Consider the following 26,424-nt stretch of genomic DNA (forward strand, 5'->3'; position numbering starts at 1 on the left):
TGCCCTCCGAGTCGTCGTCTATGGCCTGTTCGTCAAGGCTGGCTTGCCCTTCTTCCCGATCGTCCTGTTCGGCCGTTTGTTCCTCGGGATCTTCCCTGTCTTCGACACCATCTGGAGTGTGATCGTTTCCTGTGCCGGTGTTGCTGTGCTTGCTGCGGCGAGATTTCGAGCGGCGTCGCTGACGCCGGCGCTTTGGTTGTGTCTTGGGAGGCTCGTCCTCAACTGGCTTTTCCTTGTCCTCACCGCTATTCTCTTTGGGTGTATCCACCATGTATACGTCATACGACGAAGTGGCCGTCCAACGTCCGGTAAACGACGGGTTTTGGCCATGCTCCTCGTCTGCATCATCGTCTATGCCGTCGATGTCTTCGGAGCCATAATCGAGCATGTCGTTTAAATCCTCGACAGTGGCTATGTAGTGGGTGGCGGGTGGGAAGCGAAATTCCCCGTCATCAGCCTCCAGTTCGAACCGGATATAGTTCGGCTGTGAGTCCCCCGCTAGGGATAGATTTCTTAATGAGTTCAGCACGTCACCTAAAGGCGAGTGCCGGAAGATGTCCTCCGCACTGAATTCGGTGATCGATGACCGATTCCGCTCGGCGTGAGCGGACGCACATGGTTCGGAACTTATCAGCGGAAACAAGTCCGAGGTTCCGGAGACACAGATATCACATGAGGTTGGGTCTGTGTGCGGCTCCAATGCCGCGGAGTCCACGGCTTCCGTGGCAGGGTTGAGCTTCCCGTCCTCGGATGTCGCGATCTGCTCCGGGTCTAGGGACAGAGTAGTTACAGGTGCAATTTCCTGAGTACGGCCTGGTGACAGATTTAAGTCATGTTCACCGTAGGGGCAGGGAATGGCCGCCGTGGTCTCAAAGCCGTCGAAGATCAAGTCTCCACGGATATACGCGACGTAGTTCAAGCTCCCAAATTTGACCTGATGGCCAGGGGCGTAGTCGATCTGCTCCACATGGCCAAGCGAGTTGGCCCGCAGGGCGAAGCCGCCGAACACGAAGATCTGTCCGGGGAGGAAGGTTTCCCCTAGGACAACATCGTTGTTAATGATTGAAGGAGCCATCGGACCTTTTGGGGACGGCACAGTGGAACTCTCAATGAAAGCACTAATGTCGGTGTCAAAATCGGCGGATCTCGGGTAGGAGGTCCCGAACTATGTGTCTAAGGTCGATGGTAACAGGAGACGGGGGACACAATGTTTACCCAGGTTCGGGCCCTCTCTATGGAGGTAATACCCTACTTCCTGCTTGATTGATCTTGATGAATATGAGTATTACAAGAGTTGATCTACCACGAGATCGTAATGGTTAAAACCCTAGAAGTCTTGCCTGTATGACTATGTCCGTTCCGGACTAAGCCGTCGCCGGAGAGGCCTGCGCCGGGCCGCCCTGCCACGCCGGACCCCTCCCCGAGGCCCCTGCGCCGCCCCGCCCTGCTGCCGTCCTCCTCCCCACGGTCCCTGCGCCGCCCCGTCGCGCCCCGTCGTCGGAGAGGCCTGCGCCGGGCCGCCCCGCCGCGCCGGACCCCTCCCCGAGGCCCCTGCGCCGCCCCGCTGCCGTCCTCCTCCCCGCGGCCCCTGCGCCGTCCCGCCCCACCGGCCGACCTCGCCGGAGCAAGAGGTAATTTTTTTCTATTTTTTTGTTCTCTATTTTCCTGTTTTCTTTTAGGTTAGTGCTAGGTTTAATTAGGTGTACTTTTGAGTTTTTAGGTTTAGGTTAGTGCTAGGTTTAGGTGTAGTTTTGAGTGTTTAGGATTAGGTTAGTGCTAGGTTTAGGTGTAGTTTTTTCCTGTTTGGTTTTAGGTTAGTGCTAGGTTTAAGAAGAGGAAAAAGGAGAAGAAGAAGAAGAAGAAGAAGAAGAGGAGGAGGAGGAGGAGAAGAAAGAAAGAAGAAGAAGAAGAAGAAGAAGAAGAAGAAGAAAAGGAAAAAAGAGAAAGATGAAGAAGAAGAAGAAAAAGACACCCCGACACGACACCCCGACTGACACCCCGACCCCGACCCCCCCACCCCGACCCCCGACACCCTGACACCACACCCCGACCCACACCCCGACCCCGACACGACACCCCGACCCCGACACCCTGACACCACATCCCGACCCCGACCCCTACCATCGACACCCCGACACCTGACACCCCGACCCCGACCCCCGACACCCCGACCCCGACACCCTGAGACCCCGACGATCGACACCCTGACCCCCCACCCCGACCCCGACCCCCGACACCCTGACACCACACCCCGACACCCTGACAGCACACCCCGACCCCGACCCCGACACCCTGACACCCCGATCGACCCCAGACATGATGATGATACAAAACATCATATATATTTGTGTTGATCGGGTGTATTTTTATTATGTTCATGATGATGATACACTTAAATTATATACATATTATTATGTTCATGTCAGGTATCCAATTTTTTATGTTGTACTAATTTCGTTTACTTTTTGTCATTGCAGGTGTTGACAGGATGGTGGGCAAGGGTCCAGAGCGCCCCGAGCCTCCTGCGAGCGCTACTAGGAGGGGTGGTTCCATTATTCCAGCCCAGCCCCTCCGGAGAGCGCTGCTAGACAGTATGCAGACAACTGTGGGGGCGCTTCTTCTTCGGCTGGGAGAGGTCGGGGGAGGACGAAGAAGGCTGGTAGAGGTGGACGTGGCAGCGGGAGAGGTAGGAAGGCTGCTACACCTTCCTCGCCGCCACCCTGAGCTGATTCACCCGACCACATGACTGCTTCGTCTGACGTGGACCCGTCTCGGACTCCGGTCCATGGTCCTCCGTTCGCTGATCCTTCGCCCCACCAGACTCGGGCCGCCGATCCTTCGCCCCACGAGAGTCCGGTCCCAGAGTCTTCGTCCCAGAAGACTCCGGTCACGGGGTCTTCGTCCCAGAAGACTCCGGTCACGGGATCTTCGTCCCAGAAGACTCCGATCCTGCAGTCTTCTTCCCATGAGACTCCGGAGGCTAGTGGCCTGGAGGATGGTAGCGAGGACATCTTTTCAGATGATAGCTACAGCGACGATGAGCTGGTTGAGAAGGCAAGAAGGTCTACAAGCGTGGCTGTACAAAGCTCCCGCCCATGCCGACGACCCCCGACCAGAGGTGGTTGATTGAGCCTAAAGGGTTGAAGTAAGTGCATTTAATATTTTTTAACCTTTTGCCTTCATGTTCCTTCAAATTAATATCTAATGCGTTGGCCTTGTCATACTGCAGGGGCTGGGTACACCCCCGTGGTGTCCGCAGGCCCAACCAGGTACTTGGTGTGCTTTGCTGGCAGCACTTCCTTGGGTGGGTCACGTTGCCTGGTGAGGGTCAGGTTGCACAACTATCACTGACCTGGGAGCTGTACTCGGTTTCCCCGGCCCCGCCGGAGGAGAGGGTCGACGGTGTCTTGTGCGAGACGGTGGCCGACATTGTGTTTCGTCGGTTTTGGGTAATTTCTCCTTTACAGAATTAAAAATCAACACTACCTAGTGATTGTACTAATCAGTGTTGTCTTATTTGATTGCAGACCTTCTACAGGGTTTCAGAGGGAGAGCAAGAGGCCGCGTGTATGGTTGTCGAAACCGAGTGCAAGCGCCTATTTCAGAACTTATGGCACGAGGCTCGGGTGCAGGCCGTTCGAGACTACTACGCCTCGAAGGGTATTAGGAGGGCCAAGAAGAAGTGTCGCGGCAAGTTTCTGAGTAAGGAGAAGTACATGCAGGTAATTACCTATTCTTAAGGCCTTGAACTTAGTTTTCTTGATTTGATTCGTAGGCGTAGCGCTGAAATTTCTCTTGACTCACTTAGGTGCCCGTGAGATGGTGTGTGGATAAGATGGACTGTTGGGAGGCGTTGGTGGATGCGTGGTGCTCTCCGCAATGGCTAGTCGAACACCAAAGGGCCAAGGATAAGCGCGACCAAATGAAAGGTGTGCCACACCATCAAGGGAGCTCCAACCTGTTTGAGTACGGGGATAACTGGGTATGTGGTTTGCTACATGATTCATGCAATTTCATTCTTCATGGTAGCATTTATCCCTTCCAAAATGACTTAATATGCTTAGTTAGTTTAAAAAAGTCATAACTACCTTGGATAGTTCATTTATGACATATTTAGCTCTAAAATGACATAATAACCTTTAGATAGCTCTATAAAATGACTTAATATGCTTTAGTTAGTTAAAAAATGGCATAACTACCTTCGATAGCTCAATAACGACCTAAATTAATCTTAGCTAGTTCATTCATGACATAATTAGCTCTAAAATGACATAATAACCTTAGATAGCTCTATAGAATGCCTAAATATGTTATAGTTAGCTAAAACATGGCATAACTACCTTGGATAGCTCAATAATGACATAATTAGCATACTTTGGTCAAAAATGGTATAATAATTTTGGTTACCTCGAAAATGACCTAAACTTAGCTTATTTTCCTCGAAAATGACATAATAACCTTTCTTAGCTCCAAAATGACCTATTTACATAGCAATATCATTCTTCATGCTAGCTTGAGCCCTTAACTAATATTTTGTTCCTCTCTCTCAGACGCACCACCACAAGAAGCCTGTGCCAAGTCTGTTCGACCTCTATGGCATGGCCCATATGGCCCTGTACAAGAAGGCCAAGCCATTCACGGAGTCTGACCTAGATCATCTAGAGAGCTTCACCAACATCTCCTCCCACCACAAGCTTGTGAAGTACAGAGACGAGGGGAAGGCGAGGAAAGGGGAGGACTTTAACCCGAGCCAGGATCCTTTTGATACAGAGCTGGTGATGATATCTGGTGGCGGGAGGTCCCATGGCTCTCAAGCCATTGGTGATGGACTGATACGTTGTCCTAAGACTCTCCCGCAGATCAAGAAGCACCTGAGTAGCTCTGATCCTCAGATAACACCTCGTGCACGGCCCGCGGAGCTCACCATGGCGGTTAGTTATACGGACTCTCTCACCTTTCCTCCATTATATTGTGTGTGCGTCCATCGATGATTACAGTGCTAACGAGGAGTGGTGTGTTGCAAGCATTGGCTGAGAAAGAGAGATTGAAGACCCAGGCGCTTTTGAAGGAGGCAAAAAGGGAGGCGGCGGAGAGGGAGATGGAGGAGAGGACGGCTAAGCTGTTGGAGGAGGAGAGGAACCGCAACGAGGCGTCTAACCGGGCCCTATACGAGCTCATCGTGGTACCTTTCTTGTGCATATTAGCCCAATCATGCATGTAATGTTCGCATTACTAACTAATATGACTGACTCGTGAGAACCAAATGTGCAGACCATGTGCGAGAAAAACGGTCAGGCCCCTCCGCCGATGCCCTAGATTGCTCCTGCGACCACGGTGAGTTTGATTTGAATGGTCCTTAGTTACTACTATTCACATTTCTGTTTGCATCATGCTAACGAGACATTATTGGAAATGATCTTTGGTTCAGCATGGCTCCCGACAAGCATCGACCAATCCTTCCGTGTCTGCCAGTGCCGGAACCCCGATCGGTCCTTCACCTCCATCTGCCACTTGCGCAACCCCGACCATTCCTACACCTCCGTGATAACGGTATTTTTCTTCTTATTTAGCCTGCTTAGTCCATTTTTGACATAATTTAGCCTATTTAGTCCACAAATGACATAATAAGATGAAGAAATCAAGGAAGAGGAAGGAAAGAAGGGATAGGAAGAAAAGAAGAAGAAGAAGAAGAAGAAGAAGAAGAAAAGAAGAAGAAGAAGAAGAAGAAGAAGAAGAAGAAAAGAAGAAGAAGAAGAAAAGAAGAAGAAGAAGAAGAAGAAGAAGAAAAGAAGAAGAAGAAGTTCTACTACTTCTTCTTCTTTTCTTCTTCTTTTCTTATTCTTCTTTTCCCCCTCTTACTTGTTTTTATTCGTAAATGGCATCGTAACCTTGCTAACCTCATAAATGTCATATACTTAGCTTGTTGTCCTCTAAAGTGACACAATAAGCTTAGTTAGGTAAAAATGGCATAATTTGCTACGTTAGCTAAAAAATGGCATTTTTCTTCTTATTTAGCCTATTTAATCCATTTATGGCATAATTTAGCCTATTTAGTCCACAAATGACATAATAAGATGAAGAAAATCAAGGAAGAGGAAGAAAAGAAGGAATAGGAAGAAAAGAAGAGAAGAAGAAGAAGAAGAAGAAGAAGAAAAGAAGAAGAAGAAGAAGAAGAAGAAGAAAAGAAGAAGAAGAAGTTCTACTTCTACTTCTTCTTCTTCTTCTTCTAGTCTTCTTCTTCTCCTTCTCCTTCTTCTTCTTCTTCTTCTTCTTCTTCTTTTCCTCCTCTTACTTGTTTTTATTCGTAAATGGCATCATAACCTTGCTAACCTCATAAATGTCATATACTTAGCTTGTTGTCCTCTAAAATGACACAATAAGCTTAGTTAGGTCAAAAATGGCATAATTTGCTACGTTAGCTCAAAAATGGCATTTTTCTTCTTATTTAGCCTATTTAGTTCATTTATGACATAATTTAGCCTATTTAGTCCACAAATTACATAATAAGATGAAGAAAAACAAGGAAGAGGAAGAAAAGAAGGAATAGGAAGAAAAGAAGAAAAGAAGAAGAAGAACTACTACTACTACTACTTCTTCTTCTTCTAGTCTTCTTCTCCTTCTTATTCTTCTTCTAGTTTTCTCCTTCTTCTTCTTCTTCTAACTTTCTTGTTTCCCATTTTGCAGATTTAATTCACTATATGGAAGCTTGCATGGATGGAGTGCTTGTTTCCATGTTCTTCTTTTCATTTGTATTGAAGAATAATGTGGAACTTGTTATATGGATGCATGGAACAATGTGTTGGATGAACATTGTGATATTAGTGTAAGATGTATGGATGAAACTGTGTTTCTTATGTATGTATGTTGTCATGGATGGAGCTATGTGTTGGACACATCATATGTCTGATGTGCCTGTGAAAAAAATAGATGTATATCTGTGTGTGAATTCGAGTGAAATTAAATGGATATAAATAAAAACAGGGGATATATAGCCTCTTTGCCATCTACTAGCGGACGGCAAAGATCTTTGCCGTCTACTAGTAGACGACAAAGAGGACACGTGGCAGCTACCTGTAAAAACTGGGAACACTGGCTGCCTATTTGGTCAGTTTGCCGTCTGCTGGCGGACGGCAAAGACCTTTGACTCTTTGCCGTCTGCTGGCAGACGGCATAGCTGGCCACGTGGCAGCTTCCCAGTGCTGGCCAAACTGAGCTCTTTGTCGTCTACCAGCGGACGGCAAAGAGCGTCGTTAACCCCCTAGCGGCTCAGGCCCCACCCCACTGTCGTCCATTGTCTTTGCCGTCTACTAGCCTCAAATGGCGGACGGGACAATCCTTTGCCGTCCGTTTCTAAGAAGCGGACGGCAAAGAAGGCCTTTGCTGGCACCTATTCAGACGGACAGTTTGCCGTCTGCTGGCAGACGGCAAAGAAGTTTGCCGTCCGGGATCTATGCCTTAGCCGTCTACCATGGCAGACGGCAAAGAAGCTGATTCTAGTAGTGGCATGTTGTGATGTGATATGGTCAAGACATGATGAGATATAAATTGTTGTATGAGATGATCATGTTTTGTGAAAGTTATTGGCAACTGGCTGGAGCCTTATGGTTGTCGCTTTATTGTATGAAATGCAATCGCCATGTAATTGCTTTACTTTATCACTAAGCGGTAGCGATAGTCGTGGAAGCAATAGTTGGCGAGACGACAACGATGCTACGATGGAGATCAAGGTGTCAAGCTGGTGACGATGGAGATCATGACGGTGCTTTGGAGATGAAGATCAAAGGCACAAGATGATGATGGCCATATCATTCACATATTTTGATTGCATGTGATGTTTATCCTTTATGCATCTTATTTTGCTTAGTACGGCGGTAGCTTTATAAGATGGTCCCTCACTAAATTTCAAGGTATAAGTGTTCTCCCTGAGTATGCGCCGTTGCTACAGTTCGTCGTGCCGAGACACCACGTGATGATCGGGCGTGATAAGCTCTAGGTTCACATACAATGGGTGCAAGCCAGTTTTGCACGTGCAGAATACTCGAGTTAAACTTGACGAGCCTAGCATATGCAGATATGGCCTTGGAACACTGAGACCGAAAGGTCGAACGTGAATCATATAGTAGATATGATCAACATAGTGATGTTCACCATTGAAAACTACTCCATCTCACGTGATGATCGGACATGGTTTAGTTGATATGGATCATGTGATAATTTAGATGATTAGAGGGATGTCTACTAAGTGGGAGTTCTTTAGTAATATGATTAATTGAACTTTAGTTTATCATGAACTTAGTCTTGATAGTATTTGCATATCTATGTTATAGACCAATAGCTCGCGTATAGCTCCCCTGTTTTATTTTTGATATGTTCCTAGGGAAAAACTAAGTTGAAAGATGATAGTAGCAATGATGCGGACTGGATCTGCGATCCAAGGATTATCCTCGTTGCTGCACAAAAGAATTATGTCCTTGATGCACCGCTAAGTGACAGACCTATTGCAGGAGCAGATGCAGACGTTATGAACGTTTGAGAAGCTCGGTATGATGACTACTTGATAGTTTAGTGCACCATGCTTTACGGCTTAGAACCAGGACTTCAAAAACGTTTTGAACGCCACGGAGCATATAAGATGTTCCAAGAGCTGAAATTGGTATTTCAGACTAATGCCCGAGTCGAGAGGTATGAGACCTCTGACAAGTATTTTGCCTACAAGATGGAGGAGAATAGCTCAACCAGTGAGGATGTGCTTAGAATGTCTGAGTACTACAATCGCTTGAATCAAGTGGGAGTTAATCTTCCAGATAAGATAGTGATTGACAGATTTCTCTAGTCACTATCACCAAGTTACTCGAACTTCGTGATGAACTGTAATATGCAAGGGATGAAGAAAAACGATTCCCGAGCTCTTCGCGATGCTGAAATCGGTGAAGGTAGAAATCAAGAAAAGCATCAAGTGTTGATGGTTGACAAGACCACTAGTTTCAAATAAAAGGGCAAGGGAAAGAAAGGGAACTTCAAGAAGAATGGCAAGCAAGTTGCCACTCCCATGAAGAAGCCCAAAACTAGACCCAAGCCTGAAACTGAGTGATTCTACTGCAAAGGAAATGGTCACTGGAAGCGGAACTGCCCCAAATACTTGGTGGATAAGAAGGATGGCAAAGTGAACAAAAGTATATATGATATACATGTTATTGATGTGTACTTTACTAGTATTCATAGTAGCCCCTGGGTATTTGATACTGGTTCAGTTGCTATGATTAGTAACTTGAAACAGGACTTATAAAATGAACAGAGACTAGTTGAGGGCAAGGTGACGATGTGTGTTGGAAGTGATTCCAAGGTTGATAAGATCACCATCGCACACTCCCTTTACCTTCAGGATTAGTGTTGAACCTAAAATAAATGTTATTTGGTGTTTGCGTTGAGCATAATATGATTGGATCATGTTTATTGCAATACGGTTATTCATTTAAGTCAAAGAATAATAGTTATTCTATCTACATGAATAAAACCTTCTGTAGTCATACACCCAAGGTGAATGGTTTATTGAATCTCGATTGTAGTGATACACATATTCATAATATTGAAGCCAAAAGATGCAAGGTTAATAATGATAGTGCAACTTATTTGTGGCACTGCCGTTTAGGTCATATTGGTGTGAAGCGCATGAAGAAACTCCATACCGGTGGGCTTTTGGAATCACATGATGCTTGCGAACCATGCCTCATGGGAAAGATGACTAAGACTCCGTTCTCCGGAACAATGGAGCGAGCCACTGACTTATTGGAAATAATACATACCGATGTATGCGGTCCGATGAATATTGAGGCTCGCGGCGGGTATCGTTATTTTCTGACCTTCACAGATGATTTGAGCAGATATGGGTATATCTACTTAATGAAACACAAGTCTGAAACATTTGAAAAGTTCAAAGAATTTCAGAGTGAAGTTGAGAACCATCGTAACAAGAAAATAAAGTTGCTACGATCTGATCGCGGAGGCGAATATTTGAGTTACGAGTTTGGCCTTCATTTGAAACAATGTGGAATAGTTTCGCAACTCACGGCACCTGGAACACCACAGCGTAATTGTGTGTCCAAACATCGTAACCGTACTTTATTAGATATGGTGCGATCTATGATGTCTTTTACCGATTTACCACTATCGTTTTGGGCTTATGCATTAGAGACAGTTGCATTCACGTTAAATAGGGCACCGTCTAAAAATCCGTTGAGACGACACCATATGAACTATGGTTTAGCAAGAAACCTAAGTTGTCATTTCTTAAAGTTTGGGGTTGCGATGCTTATGTGAAAAAGTTTCAGCCTGATAAGCTCAAACCCAAATCGGAGAAGTGCGTCTTCATAGGATACCCAAAAGAAACTGTTGGGTACACCTGCTATCACAGATCCGAAGGCAAGATCTTTGTTGCTAAGAGTGGATCCTTTCTAGAGAAGGAGTTTCTCTCCAAAGAAGTGAGTGGGAGGAAAGTAGAACTTGATGAGGTAATTGTACCTTCTCTCGAATTGGAAAGTAGCCCATCACTGAAATTAGTTCCAGTGATGCCTACACCAATTAGCGAGGAAGTTAATGATGATGATCATGAAACATCAGATCATGTTACTACCGAACGACGCAGGTTGATACGTCTCCGTCGTATCTACTTTTCCAAACACTTTTGCCCTTGTTTTGGACTCTAACTTGCATGATTTGAATGGAACTAACCCGGATTGACGCTGTTTTCATCAGAATTGCCATGGTGTTATTTTGTGCAGAAACAAAAGTTCTCGGAATGACCTGAAACTTCACGGAGATTATTTATGGAAAATATAAAAAATACTGGCGAAAGAATCAAGGCCAGGGGGCCCACACCCTCTCCACGAGGGTGGGGGCGCGCCCCTGCCTCGTGGCCCCCTGGAGCTCCACCGACCTCAACTCCAACTCTATATATTCGTGTTCGGGGAGAAAAAAATCAAAGAGAAAGATTCATCGCATTTTATAATATGGAGCCGCCGCCAAGCCCTAAACTCTCTCAGGAGGGCTGATCCGGAGTCCGTTCGGGGCTCCGGAGAGGGGAATCCATCGCCATCGTCATCAGCAACCATCCTCCATCACCAATTTCATGATGCTCACCGCCGTGCGTGAGTAATTCCATCGTAGGCTTGCTGGATGGTGATGGGTTGGATGAGATTTATCATGTAATCGAGTTAGATTTGTTAGGGTTTGATCCCTAGTATCCACTATGTTCTGAGATTGATGTTGCTATGACTTTGCTATGTTTAATGCTTGTCACTAGGGCCCGAGTGCCATGATTTCATATCTGAACCTATTATGTTTTCATGAATATATGTGAGTTCTTGATCCTATCTTGCAAGTCTATAGTCACCTACTATGTGTTATGATCCGGCAACCCCGAAGTGACAATAATCGGGACCACTCCCGGTGATGACCGTAGTTTGAGGTGTTCATGTATTCACTATGTGTTAGTGCTTTGGTCCGGTACTCTATTAAAAGGAGGCCTTAATATCCCTTACTCTCCACTAGGACCCCGCCGCCACGGGAGGGTAGGACAAAAGATGTCATGCAAGTTCTTTTCCATAAGCACGTATGACTATATTCGGAATACATGCCTACATTACATTGATGAATTGGAGCTAGTTCTGTGTCACCCTATGTTATGATTGTTACATGATGAACCGCATCCGGCATAATTCTCCATCACCGATCCAATGCCTACGAGCTTTTCACCTATTGTTCTTCGCTTGTTTACTTTTCCGTTGCTACTGTTACAATCACTACAAAACCCAAAAATATTACTTTCGCTACCGTTACCGTTACTATCATACTACTTTGCTACCAAATACTTTGCTGCAGATACTAAGTTATCTAGGTGTGGTTGAATTGACAACTCAAATGCTGATACTTGAGAATATTCTTTGGCTCCCCTTGTGTCGAATCAATAAATTTGGGTTGAATACTCTACCCTCGAAAACTGTTGCGATCCCCTATACTTGTGGGTTATCAAGACTATTTTCTAGCGCCGTTGCCGGGGAGCATAGCTCTATTCTTTGAGTTACTTGCGATTTATATCTGCTGGTCACTATGAAGAACTTGAAAGACGCGAAAACAAAACTTTATCCCTCAACTACGAGGGGAGGTAAGGAACCATCTAGCTCTGCACTTGATTCACCTTCTGTTTTGAGTAAGCTTGCGACACCTAAACCTGCTTCTGCTATTAATTCTGATATGTCGCATGTTATTGATGATGCCACTTCTGCTATGGATGATACTTATGATGAAACTACTTCTATGCTTGATACTACTGTGCCACCTGGTGAATTTCTTGATGAACAACTTGCTAAGGCTAGAGAGAATGAAATTATTGAAACTGATAATATTGATGAAAGTGATGATGAAGACTCTCCTCCTAAATATGAATTGCCTGTTGTGCCTGAGGGCTATGTTATGGGTGAAGAAACTGCTAGAGACTTTCTTGCTTGCAATGATAGAAGTGATCTTAAGAAATTATTAGCTAAGCTTAAACAAAAAACTCTGAATGCTAGAATGAAATATGATCCTGCTTATGCTACTTCACCTATCTTTGTTACTGATAAGGATTATGAATTCTCTGTCGACCCTGATATAATTACTTTGGTTGAATCTGATCCTTTCTATGGCTATGAATCTGAAATTGTCGTGGCACATCTTACTAAATTAAATGATATAGCCACCCTGTTCATTAATGATGAGAAAACTCACTACTATTATATCCTTAAAATATTTTCGTTATCATTAAAGGGTGATGCTAAGATATGTTTTAATTCTCTTGATCCTGGTTGTGTGCGTAGTCCCCGGGATATGATTTATTACTTCTCTGCTAAATATTTCCCTGCTCATAAGAAACAAGCTGCTTTAAGGGAAATATATAATTTTGTGCAAATTGAAGAAGAGAGTCCCCCACAAGCTTGGGGGAGGCTTCTCCAATTACTTAATGCTTTGCCTGATCATCCTCTTTAGAAAAATGAAATACTTGATATCTTTTATAATGGACTAACCAATGCTTCCAGAGACCACCTGGATAGTTGTGCTGGTTGTGTTTTGAGGGAAAGAACACCAGATGAAGCTGAAATTTTCTTGAATAATATGTTGACCAATGAAAATAATTGGACACTTCCTGAACCACTAAGCCAACTCCGAAGAAAAGGGGTGTTCTATTTCTCAGTCCTGAAGATATGCAAGAGGCAAAGAAAGCTATGAAAGAAAAAGGTATAAAAGCTGAAGATATTAAGAATTTACCTCCTATTGAAGAAATACATGGTCTTGATTTACCGCCTGTTGAAGAAATATATGGTCTTAATTCATTACCTATTGAAGAAACACATGGTCTTGATAACCCGACACAGGTAGTAAAGGTAAATTCTCTCTATAGATTTGATGAAGGTGATATTCCTCGTTATAAGTCTGCTAGCCAATGCTTAGATGAGTTTGATAATTTTATTGTCAAACAAGAAAACTTTAATGCTTATGTTGGTAGACAATTAAAACACAATTCTTATATGCTTGAACATTTGAGTGGTTATATGTCTAGAGTTAAAGGTGAACTTAAACTCATTAGTAAGCATGCTTCTATGGTTACCACTCAAGTAGAACAAGTACTTAAAGCTCAGAATGATTTGCTCAATGAATTAAAAAGTAAGAATAATGACTATGCTGTTAGAGTGGCTACTAGAACTGGTAAAATGACTCAGGAACCTTTGTATCCTGAAGGTCATCCTAAGATAATTGAGCAGGATTCTCAAAGAAATAATATAGATGCACCTAGTCCTTCTAAAAGGAAGAAAAAGAAAAATGATAGGACTTTGCATGCTTCTAGTGAACCTGTTGTAGACACACCTGAGAATCCCAATGATATTTCTATTTCGGATGCTGAAACACAATCTGGAAATGAACATGAACCTAGTGATAATGTTAATGATAATGTTCATGTTGATGCTCAACCCAGCAATGAAAATGATGTAGAAATTGAACCTGCTGTTGATCTTGATAACCCACAATCAGAGAATCAACGTTATGATAAGAGGGACTTCATCGCTAGGAAGCATGGTAAAGAAAGAGAACCATGGGTTCAGAACCCATGCCTTTTCCTCCCAAACCATCCAAGAAAAAGGATGATGAGTATTTTGAGCGCTTTGCTGAAATGATTAGACCTATCTTTTTGCGTATGCGATTAACTGATATGCTCAAAATGAATCCTTATGCTAAGTACATGGAAGAAATTGTTACTAATAAGAGAAAGATACCGGAAGCTGAAATTTCCACCATGCTTGCTAATTATACTTTTAAGGGTGGAATACCAAAGAAACTTGGAGATCCAGGAGTACCCACTATACCATGCTCCATTAAAAGAAATTATGTTAGAACTGCTTTATGTGATCTTGGAGCCGGTGTTAGTGTTATGCCTCTCTCTTTATATCATAGACTTGATTTGAATAAGTTGACACCTACTGAAATATCTTTGCAAATGGCTGATAAATCAACTGCCATACCTGTCGGTATTTGTGAGGATGTGCCTGTTGTGGTTGCAAACGTTACTATTTTAAAGGACTTTGTTATTCTTGATATTCCCGAGGACGATAGTATGTCTATTATTCTTGGAAGACCCTGTTTGAATACTGCAGGGGCTGTTATTGATTGCAACAAAGGCAATGTCACTTTTCATGTTAATGGTAATGAGCATACGGTACACTTTCCGAGGAAACAACCTCAAGTCCACAGTATCAATTCTATTGGAAAAATTCCATCTATTAGTTTTGGAGGTTTTGAATTTCCTCTTCCTACTGTCAAAAAGAGATATGATATTCTTATTATTGGGGACGTGCATATCCCCGTTGAGGTAACATAGTGTTATCGAAATTTCTCCGGTTCCATGTTATTCGGAATGAGTTTGTTAACGAGACTTGATCAACCTTGTTAGTGGATTCCTTTTGATGAGCATGAGATGGATGAAGTTAGAAAGCACAACCTTCTGTACACTCCTTTTACTTTCTGTTATTTAGTAGAAATAAAGCAAAAATAGTATTTTCTGTCAGTTTTCTGAATTATCCGTGCAATAAAAAATACCCCCAAAATAAAAGTTCTCCAAATGCCCTGCCAATTTAATATGATTTTTTCTGGAATATTTGAGAATATTTGGCACTGAGAACACATCCCGGGGAGCTAGCACGTGGCCACGAGGGTCCAGGGCGCGCCCACCCCCCGGGCGCGCCCCTGCCTCGTGGGCCCACGGTGGCTCCCCTCCACTTATTCCAGCAACCACACACTCCTTCCTCCCAAAAAAATCACCAACCAGCTCAAGCACGAGTTCTAGCTCATTTTGTTACGATTTTCGATCTCCTTGCTCAAAGCACCTCTCACAAAACTGCTTTGGGGGATTGTTCCTTGGTATGTGACTCCTCCAATGGTCCAATTAGTTTTTGTTCTAGTGCTTTATTCATTGCAAATTTGTGCTGCCTAGGTGACCCTGTTCTTGAGCTTGCATGTCAAATTTATATGGTTCCAAGTAGTTCTAATGCATGATATAGGCTCTAGGCACTTGTGGGAGTAGTTGCTATCAATTTTGTTGAGTTTGGTTCACTTTTATTTGAAGTTACTAAAATTTTCAGAAATTTTTCAGAGGAAGAAATATGTTTTGGAAAATGTACCAAGGTGGCCCTTCAAGGAAGCAAGGACCCAGGCTCGCAATGCGCGATGCCGACGATGAACCACCAAGGGACGCTCAAGTGCGAGCTTGTGAATGGCCTTCAGAGGACTTCATGGATCGAGTAGGAATCAAGGAAGAATTTAACACATATGTGCGTAACGCTGATCTTGTGAGCTTCGAGGCAGATAAGTGCCGTCAGTATCACTATCTCACTGATTCCTTTGTGAGGACGTTTGAATTTTCATCATCACGCAATTCTCAAACTGTCCTGTTTGATCTTTATGAAAATTCTTGGACTATGGATTTAGAGGATTTTAATACTGCTTGCAAACTTCCACAATGGGGTAGTCCTAGTGAACCTCGAAAATCTGAATTTAGAGATTTTCTTGCTAGTATAACTGTGGGGGAATCTAGAGACATAGCACAAACTACCATAGGGAGCATTCATTTCCCTGCTATACATTATTTTTATCTCTTCATAGGTAGGTGCATAAATGGTAAGGATGAAGCATGTCACATGTGTGTCCCCGACCTCAGTATTCTTAGGAGTGTTGTATTAGGAGATAAACATTATAATTTGGGAGCCATTGTTGCACGTAGGTTGCATAATAATAGATTTAATGGAGATTTCTTTGGTGGAATTTATGCAACCCGTTTAGCTAATTTTCTTAATATACCCATACGTGAGTATGATATTGAGTTGCCTCCTGTTCATTTAGATTATGAGGCTATGGTTCGTCATCGTTTTGTTGAGAGGAACAATCAGTTCCTCCAGTACTGACTAATCTTTGAAAGACGACGCACCTATCACGTCGCTCTCCCTGCTCCTACTTTCTTTGACTTGCAGGCGAAGGGGAGATATTTCATAACCAGGGAGGAGGCGAACGAGTACGAGAGGAGGGCTGAGATAGCTCGCCTCCAAGCTGCAGCCCACGATGCAATAACTGTTGCATCTCAGTACGACCCCAACTATAACTTTGGATATCCGCCAGGCCATCCGTGGCAATAGACCAACTTAGGCCAAAAGCCTAAGTTTGGGGGAGAGAAGACCATGATAAAATTGTTGAAGTGGCTCTTATATGCATTATTCTTGATTTAACCAAGAGCCCATATTGCCTTGTCTTCTCCTGTTTATCGAATGCTCGCAGATTCCAGCTTAGTCCAATGCACGTGCACTATTATTATTATTCACATCATTCGGTCGTGCAAGTGAAAGGCAATTATGACGATATATGATGGACTGATTGAGATGAGAGAAGCTGGTATGAACTCGACCTCTCTTGTTTTTGTAAATATGATTAGTTCATCGTTCCTGATTCAGCATATTATGAATAAACATGTTTGCAATGACAATTAGAGATTATAGTTGCGTATGCCATGCTTAATTAGCTAGGAGCTTATAATGGTTTACCTTGTGTGCCAACATGCTATTAAAATGGTTGTGATGTGGTATGATAGGGTGGTATCCTCCTTTGAATGATTCAAGTGACTTGACTTGGCACATGTTCACGCATGTAGTTGAAACAAAATCAACATAGCCTTCACAATATTTATGTTCATGGTGGATTATATCCTACTCATGCTTGCACTCAATGTTTATTATTTTTAATGCATGTTCATGACTGTTGTTGCTCTCTAGTTGGTCGCTTCCTAGTCTTTTGCTAGCCTTAACTTGTACTAAGCGGGAATACTGCTTGTGCATCCAATCCCTTAAACCCCAAAGTTATTCCATAAGAGTCCACCATACCTTCCTATATGCGGTATCTACCTGCCGTTCCAAGTAAATTTGTATGTGCCAAACTCCAAACCTTCAAATGAAATTCTGTTTTGTATGCTCGAATAGCTCATGTATCAACTAGGGATGTCCGTATCTTCCATGTTAGGCGGGTTATTCTCAAGAGGAGTGGACTCCGCTCCTCACTCACGAGAAAATGGCTGGTCACCGGGATGCCCAGTCCCATGCTTTATGCAAATCAAATCAAAATAATTGCAAACAAAACTCCCCCGGGACTCTTGTTAGTTGGAGGCACTCGTTGTTTCGAGCAACCCATGGATTGATGCTTGTTGGTGGAGGGGGAGTATAAACTTTACCATTCTGTTTGGGAACCGCCTATAATGTGTGTAGCATGGAAGATATCGAGATCTCTCAGTTGTTATGTTGACAATGAAAGTATGCCGCTCGAAATATTATTTATCTCTGCTTTAAAATCGAGCTCTAGCACCTCTACAAATCCCTGCTTCCCTCTGCGAAGGGCCTATCTATTTACTTTTATGTTGAGTCATCACCCTCTTATTAAAAAGCACCAGCTGGAGAGCACCGCTGTCATTTGCATCCATTACTGTTAATTTATATTGGGTATGACTATGACTGGATCTCTTTTACCATGAATTACAATGTTTAGTCAGTCCTTGATCTTTAAAGGTGCTTTGCATTTATGTTTTGCGGTCTCAGAAAGGGCTAGCGAGATACCATCTTGTTATATCATATCATGATTGTTTTGAGAAAGTGTTGTCATCCGATATTTATTATTATTGCTCGCTAGTTGATTATGCCATTGACATAAGTAAACATGAGACCAAAGTGTTATTGTGAATATGGTTAGTCATAATCTTTGCTGAAAACTTGAATGCTGGCTTTACATATTTACAACAACAAGAGCAAATAGAGTTTGTAAAAGTTTTTCTTTATCACTTTCAGTTTGTCAACTGAATTGCTTGAGGACAAGCAAAGGTTTAAGCTTGGGGGAGTTGATACGTCTCCGTCGTATCTACTTTCCCAAACACTTTTGCCCTTGTTTTGGACTCTAACTTGCATGATTTGAATGGAACTAACCCGGACTGACGCTGTTTTCAGCAGAATTGCCATGGTGTTATTTTTGTGCAGAAACAAAAGTTCTCGGAATGACCTCAAACTTCACGGAGATTATTTTTGGAAAATATAAAAAATACTGGCGAAAGAATCAAGGCCAGGGGGCCCACACCCTCTCCACGAGGGTGGGGGGCGCGCCCCCTGTCTCGTGGGCCCCCTGGAGCTCCACCGACCTCAACTCCAACTCTATATATTCGAGGGGAGAAAAAATCAGAGAGAAAGATTCATCGCGTTTTACAATACGGAGCCACCGCCAAACCCTAAACTCTCTCGGGAGGGCTGATCTGGAGTCCGTTCGGGGCTCCGGAGAGGGGAATCCGTTGCCATCGTCATCATCAACCATCCTCCATCACCAATTTCATGATGCTCACCGCCGTGCGTGAGTAATTCCATCGTAGGCTTGCTGGACGGTGATGGGTTGGATGAGATTTATCATGTAATCGAGTTAGATTTGTTAGGGTTTGATCCCTAGTATCCACTATGTTCTGAGATTGATGTTGCTATGACTTTGCTATGCTTAATGCTTGTCACTAGGGCCCGAGTGCCATGATTTCATATCTGAACCTATTATGTTTTCATGAATATATGTGAGTTCTTGATCCTATCTTGCAAGTCTATAGTCACCTACTATGTGTTATGATCCGGCAACCCCGAAGTGACAATAATCGGGACCACTCCCGGTGATGACCGTAGTTTGAGGAGTTCATGTATTCACTATGTGTTAATGCTTTGGTCCGGTACTCTATTAAAAGGAGACCTTAATATCCCTTAGTTTCCACTAGGACCCCGCTGCCACGGGAGGGTAGGACAAAAGATGTCATGCAAGTTCTTTTCCATAAGCACGTATGACTATATTCGGAATACATGCCTACATTACCTTGATGAATTGGAGCTAGTTCTGTGTCACCCTATGTTATGATTGTTACATGATGAACCGCATCCGGCATAATTCTCCATCACCGATCCAATGCCTACGAGCTTTTCACATATTGTTCTTCGCTTGTTTACTTTTCCGTTGCTAATGTCACAATCACTACAAAACCCAAAAATATTACTTTCGCTACCTTTACCGTTACTATCATACTACTTTGCTCTTAAATACTTTGCTGCAGATACTAAGTTATCCAGGTGTGGTTGAATTGACAACTCAACTGCTAATACTTGAGAATATTCTTTGGCTCCCCTTGTGTCAAATCAATAAATTTGGGTTGAATACTCTACCCTTGAAAACTGTTGCGATCCCCTATACTTGTGGGTTATCATAGGTCAACTAGAGTACGATCCGCACCAGGGTGGTACGGTAATCTTGTTCTGGAAGTCATGTTGCTAGACCATGATGAACCTACAAACTATGAGGAAGCAATGATGAGCCTAGATTCCGACAGATGGCTTGAGGCCATGAAATCCGAGATAGAATCCATGTATGAGAACAGAGTGTGGACTTTGGTGGAATTGCCTGATGACCGGCAAGCCATTGAGAATAAATGGATCTTCAAGAGGAAGCCGGACGCTGATAGTAGTGTTACTATCTACAAAGCTCGACTTGTCGAAAAGGGTTTTTGACAAATTCAAGATGTTGACTACGATGAGATTTTCTCACTCGTATCGATGCTTAAAGTCTATTCAAATCATGTTAGCGATTGCCACATTTTATGAAATCTGACAAATGGATATCAAAACTGCATTCCTTAATGGATTTATTGAAGAAGAGTTGTATATGATACAACTAGAAGGTTTTTTCAATCATAAAGGTGCTAACAAAATGTGCAAGTTCCAGCGATCCATCTATGGACTGGTGCAAGCATCTCGGAGTTGGAATATATGCTTTGATGAGTTGACCAAAGCATTTAGTTTTGTACAGACTTGCCGTGAAGCCTATATTTACAAGAAAGTGAGTGGGAGCACTACAACCTTTCTGATAAGTATATGTGAGTGACATATTGTTGATCGGAAATATTGTAGAATTTTCCGGAAAGCATAAAGGAGTGTTTGAAAGGAGTTTTTCCAAGAAAGACCTCGGTGAAGCTGCTTACACATTGAGCATCAAGATCAATAGAGATAGATCATGACGCTTGACAAGATTTTGAAGTAGTTCAAAATGGAATAGTCGAAGAAGGAGTTCTTGCCTGTGTTGCAAGGTGTGAAGTTGAGTAAGACTCAAAACCCGACCATGGCAGAAAATAGAAAGAGAATGAAAGTCATTCCCTATGCCTCAGTCATAGGTTCTATAAAGTATGCTATGTTGTGTACCAGACCTATTGTGTACCTCGCCATGAGTTTGGCAAGAGGGTACAATAGTGATCCAGGAGTGGATCGACATCGGTCAAAATTATCCTTAGTAGAATAAGGAAATATTTCTCGGTTATGGAGGTGATAAAGAGTTCATCGTAAAGAGTTACGTCGATGCAAGCTTTAAACACTGATCTGGATGACTCTGAGTCTCAATCTGGATACATATTAAAAGTGGGAGCAATTAGCTAGAGTAGCTCCATGCACAGCATTGTAGACATAGAAATTTGCAAAATACATACGGATCTGAATGTGGCAGACCCGTTGACTAAACTTCTCTCACAAGCAAAACATGATCACACCATAGTACTCTTTGGGTGTTAATCACATAGCGATGTGAACTAGATTATTGAATCTAGTAAACCCTTTGGGTGTTAGTCACATGGAGATGTGAACTAATCACATAAAGATGTGAACTATTGGTAACTAGATTATTGACTCTAGTGCAAGTGGTAGACTGAAGGAAATATGCCCTAAAGGCAATAATAAAGTTGTTATTTATATTTCCTTATATCATGATAAATGTTTATTATTCATGCTAAAATTGTGTTAACCAGAAACTTAGTACATGTGTGAATACATAGACAAAACAGAGTGTCCCTAGTATGCCTCTATGTGACTAGCGCGTTAATCAAAGATGGTGAAGTTTCCTGACCATAGACATGTGTTGTCATTTGATGAACGGGATCACATCATTAGGAGAATGATGTGATGGAAAAGACCCATCCGTTAGCTTAGCATAATGATCGTTTAGTTTTATTGCTATTGCTTTCTTCATGACTTATACATGTTCCTCTGACTATGAGATTATGCAACTCCCAAATACTGGAGGAACACCTTGTGCTATCAAACGTTACAACGTAACTGGGTGATTATAAAGATGCTCTATAGGTCTCTCCGATGGTGTTTGTTGAGTTCAAATAGATCGAGATTAGGATTTGTCACTCCGTGTATCGGAGAAGTATCTCTGGGTCCTCTCGGTAATGCACATCACTATAAGCCTTGCAAGCAATGTGACTAATGAGTTAGTTGTGGGGTGATGCATTACGAGATGAGTAAAGAGACTTGCCGGTAACGAGATTGAACTAGGTATGAGGATACCGACGATCGAATCTCGGGCAAGTAACATACCGATGGCAAAGGGAATAACGTATGTTGTTATGCGGTTTGACAGATAAAGATCTTCGTAGAATATGTAGGAACCAATATGAGCATCCAGGTTCCGCTATTGGTTATTGACCGGAGATGCGTCTCGGTCATGTCTACATAGTTCTCAAACCCGTAGGGTCCGCACGCTTAACGTTCGATGACGATTTGTATTATGAGTTATGTGATTTGATAACCGAAGTTTGTTCGGAGTCCCGGATGAGATCACGGACATGACGAGGAGTCTTGAAATGGTCGAGAAGTAAAGATTGATATACTGGAAGGTAGTATTCAGACACTGGAAGGGTTCTGGAGTGTATCGGGTACATACCGGAGTACCGGAGGGGTTACCGGAACCCCCGGGGAAAGATATGGGCCTTATGGGCCATAGGAGGGAGGCTAACCAGCCCAGAAGGGGCTGGTGCACCCCCCACAAGGGAGGAGGCCGAATTGGACTTGGGAAGGGGGCGCCACCCCCCTTTCCTTCTCCTACTCCCTCTCCTTCCCCTTTTCCCCCTCCGGTTGAAGGAAAAAAGGGTGGGGCCGAATCCTACTAGGACTGGAGTCCTAGTAGAACTCCCCTCTCCCTGGCGCGCCCCTTGTTGTCCGGCCTCCTCCTCCCCTCCTTTATATACGGGGGCAGGGGCACCCCAAAGGCACAACAGACAATCTCTTAGCCGTGTGCGGTGCCCCCCTCCACAGTTACACACCTCGGTCATATCGTCGTAGTGCTTAGGCGAAGCCCTGCGCCGGTAACTTTGTCATCACAGTCGCCACGCCATCATGCTGACGAAACTCTCCCTCGGCCTCAACTGTATCAAGAGCTCGAGGGACGTCATCGAGCTGAACGTGTGCTGAACGCGGAGGTGCCGTACGTTCAGTGCTTGGATCGGTTGGATCGCAAAGACGTTCGACTACATCAACCGCGTTACTAAACGCTTCCGCTTTCATTCTACGAGGGTATGTGGACACACTCTCCCATCTCGTTGCTATGCATCTCCTAGATAGATCTTGCATGATCGTATGTAATTTTTTTGAAATATTGCGTCCCCCAAGAGGTGAACCTCAGTAACAAATCTGGGTGTCATGCTTGTGTGATTGCTTGGTCCTCGGTAGATCGACAATGGCCTTGGATTAATTCTAACAAGTGGTAGCATGAGCAAGGTTTGAAGAGGTTGCGGTTCGGTTTTTATCTAGGAAGGAGTGATGTTTTGATCAATGGTTTCTGCATGAGAAGTCGCTGATGCGGCGTATGCAGGCAAGAGGCGATCGGGATACATCTGAACTCGAGAAGTGATCGGAAGCTAGCAGATGCAAGGAGCCGTGGAGTCTTCGCAAAGCAACAACAGATCGGATCGGTACATATGCGGTTCGGGGCTGCTAGGGTTGCGTGGCACACGCACGTACAGAAGGCGAGGCACCGGATCGCTATCCATGCTGGAGCGGCGTGCAGGCTAGCGCGGGTATGCTAGCAGCTGTAGGGTGTGTGGGTGTGGCCCAAGCTGAGTGGCCGCATGCAAGCAGGTGGCGCAGGATCGTGTAGCAGCAGAAGTCTTGGCGTCTCGGAGATCGATCCGTTCGATCTGATCGAAAGCAGCGACGGCGGCTGGAATCGCTGCTACAACAGGGATGCGGGATGGGCCAGCTAGGTACATGCATAACTCACGTGGGTATAGCCCAAGCAGGCAGAGGCCAGTTGGTGGGCTAGAGGGTGGACGGTAACTATCGTCCTCCGAGTCATCTTCTATGGCCTATTCGTCAGGGTTGTCTTGCCTGTTGTCATGTTCCTCCTGTTTGGATGTAGCCCCGACAGGGTCTTCATTGTTTTCGGCGTCGCCCGGAGTACTATTTTCTTTGGTGCCAGTGTTGCCATCCTTTGAGCGACAGGGCTTAGAGCAGCGTTTGGGCCGCCGGCGCTTGGACTGCGTCTCAGAGGTTTTATTCGCATCTGGCTCTTCTTTGTCGTCGCCAGATCCTTTAGGTGTATCAACCATGTACACGTCGTGCGAAGAGGTGGCCGTCCAACGTCCAGTAAATGGAGGGTCTTGGCCTTGCTCCTTGTTGGCATCGTCTTCCATGCCGTCGATGTCTTCGGAGCCATAGTCAAGCACGTCGGTTAAGTCATCGACAGTGGCTATGAAGTGGGTGGCGGGTGGGAAGCAAAATTCCTCGTCATCCGCCTCTAGCTCGAACCGAACATAGTTCAGCCGTGAGTCCTCCTCCAAGGACAAGTTCTTTAAAGAGTTTAGCACGTCACCCAAAGGTGAATGCTGGAAGATGTCTGCGGCGCTAAATTCAAAAATTGATAACCGATCCAGCTCGATGTCCGCAGGCATACCTGGTCTGGAACGTATAACCGGAGACGAGTCCGGAGTTCCATTGACGCAAACATTGCAGGATGTCGAGTCCGTGTGTGGCTCCAACGCCGCGGACTTTGTGGCCTCGGAGGGCACGATCTGCTTCGGTTCTGAGGCCGTTGCAGCAACAAGATCCACCTCCTGGATGTAATCCAATAACAAATATAAGTCATGTCATCGGGACGAGGGGGAGCGATCGCTGCGGTTTCAAACCCATTGAAGATCAAGTCTCCACGGGTATCCGTGACGTAGTTCAAGCTTCCAAATCTGATCTGGTGGCCAGGGGCGTTGCTATCGATCTGCTCAAGACGGCCAAGCGAGTTGGCCCGCAGTACGAAGCCGCCGAACACAAAAATCTGTCCGAGAAGGAAGGTTCCTCCTTGGACAGCGTCATTATCAACGATTGAAGGGGCCATCGAGCCTCTTGTCGACGGCACAGTGGAACTCTCAATGAAAGCACCAATGTCGGTATCAAAACCGGCGGATCTCGGGTAGGGGGTCCCGAACTGTGCGTCTAGGATCGATGGTAACAGGAGACGGGGGACACGATGTTTACCCAGGTTCGGGCCCTATCTATGGAGGTAATACCCTACTTCCTGATTGATTGATCTTGATGAATATGAGTGTTACAAGAGTTGATCTACCACGAGATCGTAATGGCTAAATCCTAGAAGTCTAGCATGTATGACTATGGTAATGTGTATCCATCTATCCGGGCTACGCTCTCCGGTTTATATAGACACCGGAGAGATCTAGGGTTACATGGGGTCGGTTACATAAGAAGGAATCTTCATAGTTGGTCGCCTAGCTTGCCTTCCACGCCAAGGAGAGTCCAATCCGGACACGGGTATAGTCTTCGGCCTTCACACCTTCACAGCCCATCAGTCCGGCCCAATGAATAACAGGCCGGACGCCCGAGGACCCCTTAGTTCAGGACTCCCTCAGTAGCCCCTGAACCTGGCTTCAATGACGAGGAGTCCGGCGCACAGATTGTCTCCGGCATTGCAAGGAGGGTTCCCCCTTTTCCGAACTCCACGATAGTCTTCGGATGCGATGATTATATCCATACCTGTAACGCATTCCACACACAACCGCAAAGAGAATATAATATTTGCACGAATCTAATCTGTTGACAGCTTGTTCACAACACGACATCACGTCTGTTCGGTCATAATTTCGAACCGTTTTCATCTGCCATCCCACGTTTCGAGATGCGGTTGTAATTGGCACGTCCCGTCGAAGCAGAGATCGTGTCCCCTTATTGCGGAATTTTCATCAATGCGGGCATGGGTAACCCAACCGTGCCGTTTATACAACCCTTGGGAATAGGCAAATCTTAAGGCGAGTGAGGAGGCGTTTAATATTTGCTGCCTTTATAAGGGGATAAGGATTCCCTCTTCCTCTTCTCACGCTCTCTCTGTCTCCGCCTTTCCAATCTCGAGCTCCAGCGCCCAAGTTCTCATCTCCTTTCCACTCAAGCAACCATGTCGGAATCCGGTGGTCAGGGCAAGTGGATGGTCTCCTCCGTCAAGGAGGAGGACATTACTGAGCTTCGGGCGGCCGGATACTTGGCGAAGGAGATCGCCCACCGTCTGCCGGTCGAGGGACAAGTCGTCCCCGCGCTGAAGCCCACCGAGAGGGTGGTATTCATCCCCCATTTCTTCCGCGGGCTAGGGTTTCCACTGCACCCTTTCGTCCGCGGGCTGATGTATTATTACGGGATAGATTTCCATGATCTGTCCCCGAATTCCTTCCTCAACATCTCGGCGTTTATCGTCATGTGTGAGGCCTTCCTCTGCATCGAACCCCACTTCGGGCTGTGGCTCAAAGTCTTCAATGTGAAGCCGAAGGTGGTGGATGGCCAGCACGTGGAGTGCGGGGGAGCCATGGCGAGCAAGCTATCCAACGTCTCCTGGCCCAAGGGTACTTTTGTGGAGACAGTAAAGGTGTGGTAGAAGCAGTGGTTCTACATCACAGAACCTCGCGGCGCCACCTGGGCCGCAGCCGCTGAATTTCGCTCCGGTGCTCCTATGCGACTCACGTCCTGGGTCGAGAAGAGT

This window comes from Aegilops tauschii, chromosome 1, assembly GCF_002575655.3.
Source record: "Aegilops tauschii subsp. strangulata cultivar AL8/78 chromosome 1, Aet v6.0, whole genome shotgun sequence".
NCBI lineage: Eukaryota > Viridiplantae > Streptophyta > Magnoliopsida > Poales > Poaceae > Aegilops > Aegilops tauschii.